At 51.2% G+C, this 12,845-nt stretch overlaps 1 non-coding gene across 1 annotated transcript; it reads right to left on the reverse strand.

Moving 5' to 3' along the window:
• Positions 1 to 4,728: 4,728 nt before the first annotated feature.
• On the reverse strand, positions 4,729 to 4,837 carry LOC113598334 (U6 spliceosomal RNA). Its single transcript, XR_003419010.1, has one exon. It is a non-coding gene; the product is annotated as a U6 spliceosomal RNA (small nuclear RNA).
• Positions 4,838 to 12,845: the final 8,008 nt, after the last annotated feature.

The following is a 12,845-nucleotide window of genomic DNA, read 5'->3' on the forward strand; positions in this document are numbered from 1 at the left end:
TCATTTGAGACTCTGGATGATGTTACAATCAAAAAAAAATTATTATATTGAGGTTAGAATATACAACATCAGATCTACCCTCTTAACAAATTTTTAGGTGTACAATACATCATTGTTGACTACAAGTACAGTGTTGTAGAGCAGATCTTTAGAGCTTATTCATCTGGGATGATGTTATAATACTTTGGAAAAGATTTATATTTGGTATGGAAGCTGGGGGCTAGGGGCCCTCGATCCCAGATCGCCTTGATCCAATCAAAGGCTGAGCTTCAGACTCAGTGAGAGTGGGAAATACATCTGGTTACTCTTACCCTTACGGTGTAGCTCATTGGGTCCCAAATGACAGCCTGGGATGTTTACCAGGACATCCTTAGTGGGCCCAGAATTCCGATATTTGTCCCAGACCCCTGCAAAGCCAGCCCCGCCTCTCACACATGATCTTAGTGTCTTCAGGAGCTCCTAGAGGACAGTGAACCCACAGTGGGGTCGCCACTCTGGGCTCTCAGTCTTAGCACACAACCCCTCACTGCCTGGAAACTCTCTGAAGCCTTCTGACAGACGTTTCCTTTCTGTCTCTCCACATTGCTCGTTGCTCCCGGCAGGAGTCTGCCATCACCATACTGGAGATCGTGATAGACTTCAGAAACCAGCTAGGTAAGGGTTCAAATTTCACCTCTACCTTTTAGTAACTGGGTGGTCCCAGGCAAGCTGCCCAATCTTTCTGAGCCCCAAATATCTCTCTGAAAAAAAGGGGTTAATACCTGCCCTGCAGGATGTATTTGAGGCTTAGAAGTAACACATGTGGGGCGCCTGGGTGGCTCAGTCGGTTGAGCGTCCGACTGCAGCTCAGGTCATGATCCCAGGGTTGTGGAATCGAGCCTCGTGTTGGGTTCTGTGCTGACAGCTCGGAGCCTGGAGCCCGCTTCGGATTCTGTGTCTCCCTCTCTCTCTGCTCCTCCCCTGCTCTCTCTCTCAAAAAATAAACGTTAAGAAATTAAAAAAAAATGAAATAACACGTAATGTACTTAAGAATATCTAACGTAACACGTGGTAGGTACTCAAGACAAAGAGCTTTGTTTTTGTTGATGTTCTCAAAGAGTCTTCGTGGCCCTCTCATTGCAGCTCCAGTGCCCAGGATGGGTCTCCGGGAATTTTGTTTGCATGACATCCAGGAGGCTTCTGGGGGCAGTGACACATGGCCAGGCTGGGGTAAAGTTGGCAGGAACTGTGCTGTCTGGACTTACATCTCTTAGAGGTCACTGGGGGATGCCTGGACCTGGGCAGGTGGTAGTAAGAGGCTGAGAGAGCGCTCCAGTCATAATCAGAGAGGACCAGTGAGATATGGGGAGGCAGAGGGTGAGAGGAGGCTGTGAAGGGGAAATGAGTCTGGAGATCAGACACTGGGTGGGGTGTGGGTGGGGAACAGGCTGGGATGCAGAAAATGGGGTGGGGTAGATTCATGCAGAAGTTGAGGCGGGACAGGGCATGTGGGCCTTTTTGGGGGAGACATGGGTGTTATGTCCTCAGCCTTTTGGCTCTGATGTTTTGACTCTGCCCCTTCAAAACTGAGGCTATTTTGACCCATAAACCGTTTTACTCTTTACGTTTTAACAGGATTATGCAAAACACGGGTGAAAGCTCATCGTGAAAGTATTTTTCAGCCCAAATAGCAAGGCAATTGAATTCTAAGTTTTCATATAGTGTAATTACCATTTCTGTTATTTTTTCTTTGTTATTTTATTGAGATTATTTTTATTGTTATTTATTTATTTTTGGAGAGAGAGAGAGAGAGAGAGAGAGAGAGAGTGGTGGGGAGGCCAGAGGGAGAGAGAGAGAATCTTGAGCAGTTTCCATTCTCAGCACAGAGCCCAACGTGGGGCTCGATTCCACAGCCCTGGGATCATGACCTGAGCTGAAATCAAGAGTTGGACAGTTAACTGATTGAGCCACCCAGGAGCCGCGAGATTATATTCATCAAATAAGTTATTTTCTGTTTGGTTTTTATAACAAAATTTTACAACTAATTCACAGATCAGTTTTTTGTCCATTTATAATTTTACTTCTGCTGGTGTGTGTGTGTGTGTGTGTGTGTGTGTGTGTGTTTAGCCATTATTTCTACCAGATCTGATTTCTTTTGGAAATGATGCAGACCCAAACATCATAAGGAACACTTAATTGTTTCATTGGTTGTTCGTCAATTACATACTTTTTTCCTTAAGTGCTGATTATGTTGATATACTTTGTGCGGATTATTTTTTAAGTAAAAAATATTTTTTAAATTTATTTATTTTTGAGAGAAAGAGAGACAGAGCATGCACAAGGAGGGTCAGAGAGAGAGGGAGACAGTGAATCCGAAGCAGGCTCCAGGCTCTGAGTTGTCAGCACAGAGCCTGACGCAGGGCTCGAACTCACGAGCTGTGAGATCATGACCTGAGCTGAAGTAGGATGTCCAACTGACTGAGCCACCCAGGCACCCCTTTAAAAAATTTTTTTTAAGTTTATTTATTTTTGAGAGAGAGAGAGAGAGAGAGACAGAGTGTGAGTGGGGGAGGGGCGGGGGTGGGGGGAGACACAGAATCGGAAGCAGGCTCCAAGCTGTCAGCACAGAACCCGACGCAGGGCTTGAACTCTCACGAGCCCATGAGATCATGACCTGAGCTGAAGTCAGACACTTGACTGAACCACCTAGGTGCCCCTGTGCGGATTATTTTTATTTCTGTTGACATTCTTTATTAATTCTCTAAAAAGTAGGTAGTTCTATTTCTTTCTTTGCTCTTCTATCAGAAATTCGTGAACAATTTTGTGAAATGGAGAAATAGGGGGAAGAGAGAGAAGCATGAGGTTCGTGAGGAAGGAAAAGTCGAGAAGGTCAAATGAGAGGGAGGCCCAGAAGCACCGGTGAGGAAGAGGCTGAGATGGTTGGGCTCAAAATGTCATGCTTCCCAGTTGGATGGCAAGACCTTTGGTCAAGTGAAGAGCCCCAGCTGTGGCCCTGATGGGGGACAAAGGTGGCCCTGGTCTTGGGGGAAGACCCAGGTGGTCAGGGGTCTTGAGTTGAAGTAGGAGTGCTTGGAGGAGTGTCACTTTAGGGCTGGGACAAGGACGGTTGACAACTGGGGCGGTCGCTGTTACTGTTACCAGTGCTCCTTGGCAAACACTGGCCTGGGTCAGGAAACAGATGGCCAATGCCAGGTAAGGAGAGTCTAACAGAGACACCAGAGAGGCCCGGGCAAGGAGTAGGGAAACCACAAGGATAGTGCTGTAGCCTGAGGCTGGTCAGAGGGGCCTTGACCACCCAGACGACGGGGAGGAGGGAAGGGAGTCAACGAGACTGTGCGGAGAGCATTGCTAGCCTGGGGGACCCGGAGAAAGAAATACCCTCATCTCAATGTCCTCCTTCCCATCTCCTCCTGGGGCTTCCCATGGCCAAACCCAACAGGAAGGCAGGGGGCCAGGGAGCCGGTGGGTCCCAACCAGACAGGGCTGTGTTCCCGGGCAGAGAGCAGGGTGGGCGAAGGGCGGCCCCAGGCTGCAGACGGAAGACATCCAGCATAGATTCAAACGCCTGCCCTTTACGGGGCACGAGCTTACCTCCAGGCTCTGGGCGCGAACCTCGGGTCACAGAGCCCAGTGGGGGATGTGGAAAGCTTCGTCTAATCAGGCAGTTTCCCAGTGGACAGGGCTTGCCGCTGAGCTCCTCTTGGAAAGGTCAAGGGTAATGTATTCCTCCTCTTGAGACTCAAGGCACAGTCAAAGCCCATTCACATGGACCCCGCAGCATTTCAGGCTTGGAATAATTCAGACGGGAGTTCAACTGAAATTTATCTTTCCTGTATTTACACAGAAAGACCTTAAAAAGCTAGTCGATAGTGTAAACATGGATAATTATCATATACCAGGAGAGGCTTAACGCACCAAAAGAGGGAAAAAAAGAATTTTTCAGCACAGCGGCAGAACCCATTTCTGGACACGGGGAAAAATTAAAAATTGTTCTTTTGAATAATCTAATTGCACCCACGGGATCCCATACTATCCTGAAGGTGATTCAGGTACAAGGCAGAGATCACATGGTTTCGTTTGGTCAGCGCCTCGAGAGGTTGATCCTCAGCAATGGTGAACAGCAAGTGGGGTCACTGGGGTCAAAGTCAGCCTCTTTGCACGCAGAGGCAGCATGGGGTAGCGGTGGGGACACAGCGTCCTTGGAGTTAACAGTTCTGGCATGGAATCTGCATGTCTCTTGGGTTCTTGGACCTTGCTGAGCCCGTATTTCCCCATCTGTGAAATGGGTGAGACAATACCCATCTCGTGCGCTTTCTCTAAGGATGGCCAAGTTCTGTGGTGACGGTCCTATGACCTAGTAGGGCCTGAGCTCCTAATTCCCTCTGCAGCACTGGTCCCTGAAGCGGCCGCTGGAGGCTCCCTGAGGACCGTCCAGGCTCCGCGTCCTGCACATCCGCCTGGGCCCTGCCCCAGGCTGAAGGCCGGCCAGAGAATGCCGGTTGGGCATTCAGAGGTTGCCGCCCCCTATTATTTGGTTCGGACTGACCCAGGTCCTCCCAGACCTCGAATCCAGTCTCTTGTTTTTGTCACGGCAAAGTCTCACCCTCTCAATCACACGGGCGGTGTCGCTAATGGAGAGACCGTGGTGAGCTTTGGAACCAGACAGACGCGGTTTTCAATCCCAGTTCTGCCATCACTTACAAAGGAACAAGTCTCCTAACTTCTCTGCAGGCTGTTGGGACCATCTGCGGGTTTGCACATCATCCCTGTGCAGGGGCCGTGCTAATCTTCTCTGTATCGTTCCAATTTTAGCATACGTGGATGCCGAAGTGAGCACGAGATTCTGGCTGGTTTGGGGGGAAATGTGACGGTGGCGAGGCGGGGATGGGGGCTGTGGCGTGGCCGCGGTGGCCTGGAAGGAACCCCTGATCATTTTGCCCAAGCCTTGCTTTCAGGCAGGGACGCACTGAGCCCTCCAGAGACAGAACATTCCGAGGTCCCGCTCCACAGTCTCCATTTCCAAGGACGTGAGTGTGGTCCCAGGGCACGCGTCCTGGCCAGAGGAGCACAGGGCACGCTCACGTCATGACCTCCCTGCCGAAGAGATGAGTAATAAGGCTCAAGGCTTGCCCAAGGCACCATGGGAAAAGGCGTCCATCATCTTAATGGCCCTTCTCAGATGTCTGGCTTATCTGTGGCCTCTTCCTCATGAAACCCCCTCCCGCAAGCAGTCTATGTGAGCTATTCCTGGCATGCGCTGTGGTACAAAAGCGCGGTTCATCTTTTTCAGGGAGACGTGGGGAGGTTGAAAGTCAAAGCCATTGGAACGAACCTTGGCTTTGGAGACTAGTCAAGCACTTATTAGGCAAGCCCTCGCTCTCCCGGAGAAGAAGAGGAGCAGACAGAGTCTGGGGGGATTTGGCAACAAGGATGGAAAGGGAGCAAGATCTATGCAGCACGTCCTGTCTCCTTGGGGAGGGCCGTGGCTATGGGGTGATCGCCTGGTCCTGGAGGGACTCACAGGCTCTAGCGTCAGCCAGGATGAGCCAGGTGGGGGAGGGGGCCATGCTGGCCACTGTGCCGGGCGAGGTCTGCAGGGAGAGCCGGGGTGCAGCTTGGCTTGGCTTTGGAAGAGAAGTTTCCCTTCCCCTCAGGCCTCTGGCCACCGCCTTCGGGCACATAATGGTGGCGGAGCAGCTAGGGCTGCCGGGAAGAGAGGCTTGGACTGGGGCTGGAGGGATCTCTACTCTTGCTTTACTCAGAGCCTGAGCCTCTTTTGGGCCTCAGTGTCTCCGGGAGGACAACAGAGGTTCTACAAGCTTGCCTCTTTTCTCTTGAAATGGCGGGCTGGAAGCAGAGGTTGATGACAATGTCTCTTGAGAACAATGTCTTTTGGCAGAGGAGGTGATCCGGTATCTCAGCAGGACCAGCCGGACCGCCACCCCGGCATCTTTTTGGTGAAGGAAGGCAGGGTGGTGCAAGAGGACACGGGTGCTCGAGGCACCTGGGGCATCTCCCACCAACTGAAGAAGGGAAGGCCTTCAGAGTGTGTAACCTTCAGATGTACAGGACGCCCAGCAGGGCCTCTGCGCTGTGGGTATGAATCCAGGGGGTGGCCAGGATGCCCTCTGGACCAGGGGGGTGTGGATGAAGAAAGTCCTTGGTGGGTTGGTTTTTGTTCTTTGTTTTTGATTTTTTTTCTTTGCATTTTAGGAAAGAGAGAAGGGAGAACGAGAGAGAGAGTCCTGGGGGACTAAATGGAGATCTCATTCATTTCCCAGGAGCAGGTGCAGGGGCATGTGGAAAAAAGGAGAGCCTGGGCAGGGCCTCCCACCTTTTCAAAAAGAGAGCCCCGGTGCTTTTCTTTCTGCAACATATCGCAGTTCTGATTATGACTTCCAACGGACAAAAGATTCCTTAGCTGAGCGGGGTGAAAAACCAGTGCTTGAAATCACTGGTCAGCTAGACTGGGGAATTCTTTGCTAACCTCTTCCTTCTCCAAGCCGGGATCTCTGTTCCGGCTTTCTGTCGCTATGTTGCAAAGCACTCCAAAACTTAGTGGCTCACAATAGCAATTTATGGTTTTCTTTCATGAGTTGACTGGGCTCAGGTAGGCGATTTTTGATTGGGATCTCTCTTGTGGTTGCAGTTAGGTGGTGGCCAGAGCTGGAGGCCAGAGGCTCAGTTGGGCAGATGGTCCAACATGGCACGTCTGTGCCCCAGCTGGGTGGCTGAGAGGATGGGGACCAGCTGGGCAGCTGTCTTTCCACATGGTCTTGCTCTGTAGACTTCTTCCCCAGTATGGTGGTCTTGGGATAGTCCGACTTCTTGCATGGAGCCTGGCTCCTTCCAGATGCATGACCCAAGAGACCCTGGCAGAATTGCAAGGCTTTTTGTGACTTGGCCTCAGAAATACAAGTATCACTTCTGTCATATTCGACTCGTCAAAAGCTAGTCACAAGGCCAGCCCACCTTGATAGGGAAGGACTCTGCAAGTCCGTAAACACCAGGAGGTGGAACCATTTGGAGGCCATCTTTGGAGGCTGGCTACCACAGTCCCAAAAGGAAGGAGGACTACACAGGCCTGACCCTTCCATGCCCTGCCTCTGCAGCCACTGTCAGAAGCTGGAGTTGGGGGCCTCAGTCTAGAGTCCTGTCTAAGCTCCAGAATCGGGGCTGGCAAAGTGGGCAAAAGGAAGCCTACCCCCTTCTACTTGTCTCAAGTTCTTTTTACAAGGGACAAAGGCCTCTCTTCCTTAATGATGGACATGAGAAAAGTCACATCCCCTTTAGGAGAACAAACCCAAATCCCTAATTCCAGCATTCTGCTGTGGAAGTGAAGTCATGTTCCCGGACACATCTGTAATACGATCAGACGGTGACGTCCACTTGCCTGTCCGGGCTGAGTCACCCCCAGCCGGCCTCTTGTTTCTGACAACTGTCCCTTTGGCAAACCTAAAAGCAGGAGCCAGCTCCAAGAGGAGCAGGAGAGAGAGGTAGGGTTTGGTCCGGACTTCCTTTCAGGATATACACTAGCGGGAGACTTCTGGTTTCCTGGAATTATTGCTAAAACGCAGACTCTCGTAACAGTACGTTTCAGACACTGTAATTTTTCACCCGTGCTGCGCGGGCCCAGCTGGAAACCTAATCCCCTGTTTTGCTTTAGCTGTCACACTTCCCAGCGATTTAACGTGCTCTCCCAGAGAGCCAGGATCAGCCCTCATGTGGCAAGAGCAGGGTTCCAGTGCGTTAGGAGTATCAGTGGCCTCTCTGTCACCATCATCTGAGTGTAGTGCTCCCCGCAGATGTACGACGGTGCCTGAGAGTCCGTCCTCAGGGGGCAAAGATGCTGCATGGGTAAACTGAGAACACCCGAGAAAGGCCGCCTCCCAGTGTGAATATGGCGGCTTTGGTGGGGGGTGTGGTTGGAGCCAAGGGGCAAATGTGCAGGGTTATTTCCCCTCTTGCTACACGGTGGGAAGAGCGCAGGTGAGCTCCTGGTTGCCGCGGGCGGCATGGACCTTTCCAGGATTTCCACCTGGTCTCTGATTTCCTGGGGACCCCCTCCTTCCCCTCCCACCAGGCCAGAGAAAACATCCTGGCAGTGCAAGGTCGATGCTTGGGCACAAATGAGCGGAGGAGGGGGAGAGGGAGGGGGGCAGGGAGAGGGTCCTCCAGCGCCATGAAAACAGCTGCCACTTTATCCTGGGAGGAGACCCCCGGGAGCCCTTGAACTGGATGTCACTTCTGTCATGCATAGGGAGAGGCACAAGTGAGCGTGTGCGGGGAAAGAGAAGTGCCCAGAAAACAGTTAGCCTCTGTTAGTACTTGATAGGGAGCCAAAGCGCTTTTGTTCCCAAGCCCAGTGAGCTACCTGTGAAAAAAGAAATTGCTTTTCAAGAACATTCATCACAGCAAGTGGCTCGTTTCCTTGTCCTCAAACAACCCCATTCTAGGCCTTTTCTGCCACTAAAAACTCCTCGGAAGTGGTAAAATAAATAAAGAAACAAAGGGGAGGTGTGGGGCTGGGAGGGCAGATGCAGGAAAGATGGAAATAGGGGTGTTGTGGGCACAGAAAGGGCACACACTGGGGTCCCATTGGGCCTTGTGCTGTGGGGCCCACCCAGAGTTCCCTTCTGAGCAGAGAGTCTTGGGCTCCACAGGTGTGATTCCGAAATTCAGGAGTGGTCATGTTGAGTGTCACCAAGCTCTGTCCCTCTAGGAGCCTCTGTCCTGTCACCTGTTCTGAGGGGCCCTCCTGACCACCCACATGGAGGGGAGCCCCCATTCCTCCTTGCTCTACACCCCTTACTCTGTGTATTTCCGTTATAATACGGAGTCCCATATGGGACTCTTTTCTTGGTGCTTCATTGTCCACCCCCTACTTGGGGGGCGGCCATGCTGTCTCGTTCACTGCCGTATTCTGGGGCACAGAGTACATACTCAACAAATGTTTGTGGGACCAAGAAAACTAAGTGAGCAAATCCATAATGTGATGGTTAGGGCAAAGGGTTCCATTTGATCCGGGATATCATTTTTCTGAGTTTTTTTCAGCAACAAACTCTGTTATTTAGGGGCCAGGCTGACCAGACCCCAGGGCCTGTCGTATGATCTCTGTGTGATAGGGGCTAGCTAGCAGATTTGAGGGGGACCTTACTAGGGAAGGAGGATGTTGACCTTGGGTTTCTCTGTGTGACCTTGAGTAAATCTCCTCCATAGCCTCCCTGCCCCTCAGAGTCTTACTAAATGAGATTAACCACTCACTTCGTGGTATATCTGTAGAGATTAGTTGATGTAGGGAGTGTTATGGGCAACATGTTTGTGTCTCCCCAACCCCCTCAAATTCGTATGTTGAATCCCTAACCCTCTTTGTGATGGTACTTGGAGGTGGGGCCTGTGGGACATAATTAGGTTTAAATGAAGTCATGAGGGTGGGGCCACCATGATGGAATTAGTGCCTTTATAAGCAAAGACACCAGTGGGGTGCCTGGGTGGCTCAGTCAGTTGAGCATCTGACTTAGGTTCAGGTCATGATCTCATGGTTCGTGGGTTCGAGTTCCGTGTCGGGCTCCATGCTGACAGCTTGGAGCCTAGATCCTGCTTGGTATTCTGTGTCTCCTTCTCTCTCCACCCCTCCCCACCTTGTGCTCTCTCTCTCTCAAAAATAAATAAACAAAAAAAAAAAAAAAAAGAAAAGAGAAGATGCCATGTGAGGACACAGAGAGAAAGTGGCCATTTGCCAGCCAAGAAGTGGGTCTCACCAGGAACTGAATCCCCTAGCACCCTGATCTTGGACTTCCCTGTCTCCAGAACTGTGAGAAACAAATGTGTCTTATTTAAGCCAGCCAGCCCGTGGTATTTCATTTCGGCAGCCTGAGCTAAGACAGGGAACATGCCTGCTGCAGGAATTCGGTATATCATGGTCATTTTCGTTATTATTTTGACAAGTGGAGACACTTTCAACTCAACAAAATATCAATGAGGTATTCAGGGATTTCAGAGCATCTAGCTCACAACAGCTGTAGAAAATCCCCAAGTTCTGAGATGTTGGCCAGAGCTCCTCCTTGTTTTAGTTCTACCAGAGAAAGCCATACAGACATGTTTGGGCCCCAGCTTCTCTCAAGCTGGTGTTTAGTAGAGGATCCCCCCACACCTCCACCACCAACGATGGGTATTTCTTCAGGCTAGCGGTTGGACTCATCGATCTGCAATAAGAATGGTTCCAGAAGGGTCTTGGGCATTTAAGTACCATATTTTGGATTCATTCATTCAACATTAATTTGTTGAGTGCCTATTCTGTGCTGCGGGTACACAAGTGAACGAGACAGCACGGTCCCTGCCCTGGTGGAGCTGACACTCTAGTTGGGGAGAAGACAATGACCAGATGAATTAATGGTTCCATGTTGGGATAAGCACTGTAAAGGAAATGCAGGACGATGTGATGGAGAGTGATGGGGAGGGAGAGCAATTCCGCAGATGGATGCTCAGGGAAGCCGAGGCCTAAAGGAAGAGAAAGAGCAGCCGGGGAGGGGGGTGGGGCAGGAAGCATGGCAAGTGGGGGCTGTTGTGTGTGAGGAGCAGAGAGGAGGCCAGAACCGGAGGAGGTGGGCTAGGAGGACACAGAGGTGGTCCAATGGGCCCTCAAGCTGCTGGGGCCCCAGGCAGGGTGAGGGCAGAGGTCCCGAAGTCCGCGGGGGCCCCTGGTGGCCTGAGCCCGGCCTCTGTAAGCAGACTCCCGATGCCAGCACACCAGTTCGCCCTCACCCTGTAGATGATCTGTTCCCTTCGCTGAAGCTGAGCAGACCTAGGCCACCTGGCTCCTGCCTGAGCAGCTCCTTGGGGCACCACTCAGCACCCCCGGCTGCTCGGGCTCCCCCACGCCAGAACTAGGAGACCCATAGAATTGTACTGTTTGGGTTTGAGAAATAGATACTGACAAAACTTTGTCTTTCTTATTAGACAGAAAGGGCTCCTTTTCAGGCCCTACTAAGAATAGCCTAATTTATGCACGCTCTCCGGGCTGGGAAGTGGGGTGGAGGCCGATTGGGGGCCTGGCGTCCTGCCCAAGCCAGGCCGGGAAAGTGCAGGCTGGGCCAGGAGCCCTGATGCTCCAGGCATTCAGAGAGGCCCGCTGGGCCCGCCCCTGGCCCCGCCGCCGCGCCCATTGGCTCCTCCGTGGCCTTCCCGCATCCCCATTGGCTCCCCTGGTCCCTTCCAGGGCCCCTGCGAGCGGCGCCCTCTGTTGCCTGGGAAATGGGGAAGCCGGAAGGCGCCATCTTTAAGGATTGGGCCGCCGGGAAGGTGGAATGTTGGTGCTGACCCAGCACAGAGCCCGACGCCATGGGTTCAGGAGGTGTCAGGGACCCGGTCAGAGTGACAGTTTCCATGTATAGGCATCCCCCATGTACACCGGGTTTCCTGTTGTTATTTTCATTCATTCCTTACAACAGTCCTGCCGTAGGTGTTATTGTATCCCGGGTTCATGGATGAGGAAACTGATGGCAGAAAGTTTAGGGACTTGCCCAGGGTCACACAGCTAGTCGTGCAGAGGTGGGATTTGGTCGATGCCTTGTACGAGTCCAAGTACGGCACCAAGCGGCAACCTAATGGGGCTGGGTGGGCGTATCCTAGTGATTAGGAGGATGGGCTCCCCGGGTCCTTGAGGGTGTGCTGAGATACACTAAGTCCTAGCTTGGTCAGCTCCCAGCAGGCTTCCCCCTGCAGATGGCACCCTGCCATCCTTTGAAGACGGGTGGTATTGAGGATACACCCACAGTGCAGAGGCCCTAGAAACAAAAGTTAACCAGAAAGACCTTTGGACTTTGCTATGAGACCAGTCACTTGGTGACTCAGAAACCAAAAGAGTCACCTCTAACATGGGCACCAAATCTTTTCGCATAGCATTGTGCTTTTACAAATCCCTTCTCCTCCATGGTCTCATTTAACTGCAGAATGAAAACAACTCTGTAAGGTTGCCACCATCCTAATCGTGCATCAGGGTAAACTGAGGACCAGGGATGACCAATGAGGACAATGTGTAGATTGTTTCTTGTGTTTGGGGTACTTGATATCTAACATAATTCTTACAACAGCCCTAGGAGGTAGGCATTGGTTGTTTTATTTTACAAAAGAGGAAACCAGAACTTACGAGAGGTTAAGTAACTTCCCCGAAAGTAACACAGAAATTTAAGAGGAAGGCTCTACCTGATCCAAACTCACTCTTGGGGCACCTGGGTGGCTCAGTCGGTTAAGTGTCCGACTTCGGCTCAGGTCATGATCTCGCGGTTTGTGGGTTCGAGCCCCGCGTCAGGCTCTGTGCTGACACCTCGGAGCCTGGAGCCTGCTTTGGATTCTGTGTCTCCCTCTCTCTCTGCCCCTCTCCTGCTCTCTCTCTCTCGCTCGCTCGCTCTCTCTCAAAAATAAATAAACATTAAATTTTTTAAAAAAATACTCACTCTTTTCCAGTTACTCTACTGTTCCTTCAGATCCTGAGCCAACTTGAAAAACAGATGGAGGCAGTAGTTGCTGGGCAAGAAAGATTTGAAAGGTGACATGAGCCATGATACTCTTCAAATTCAAATCTCCCTGTATGGAAGGAAGGCATTAATTCCTTAGCATGACTGAGAAAGAAAAACATTTGGATATTCCACTGGAGCTATTCAATAGGTTAAACTATCTACGTGAGTGTATTATTGTCGTGATCGTTTCACATTTCTCCACCCTCTTCATGAGGATAGTTTTGTGATAGGTAGCAATGAAAATGAAGCATCCAGAGAGGTTCTCCTTTTGGGTAACGTGCAGTAGGTAGCACTGAACCTATTAGGAAGGACAAAGGCTCCCTACGT

Source organism: Acinonyx jubatus, chromosome C1 (assembly GCF_027475565.1).
Source record: "Acinonyx jubatus isolate Ajub_Pintada_27869175 chromosome C1, VMU_Ajub_asm_v1.0, whole genome shotgun sequence".
In the NCBI taxonomy this organism is placed as follows: Eukaryota; Metazoa; Chordata; class Mammalia; order Carnivora; family Felidae; genus Acinonyx; species Acinonyx jubatus.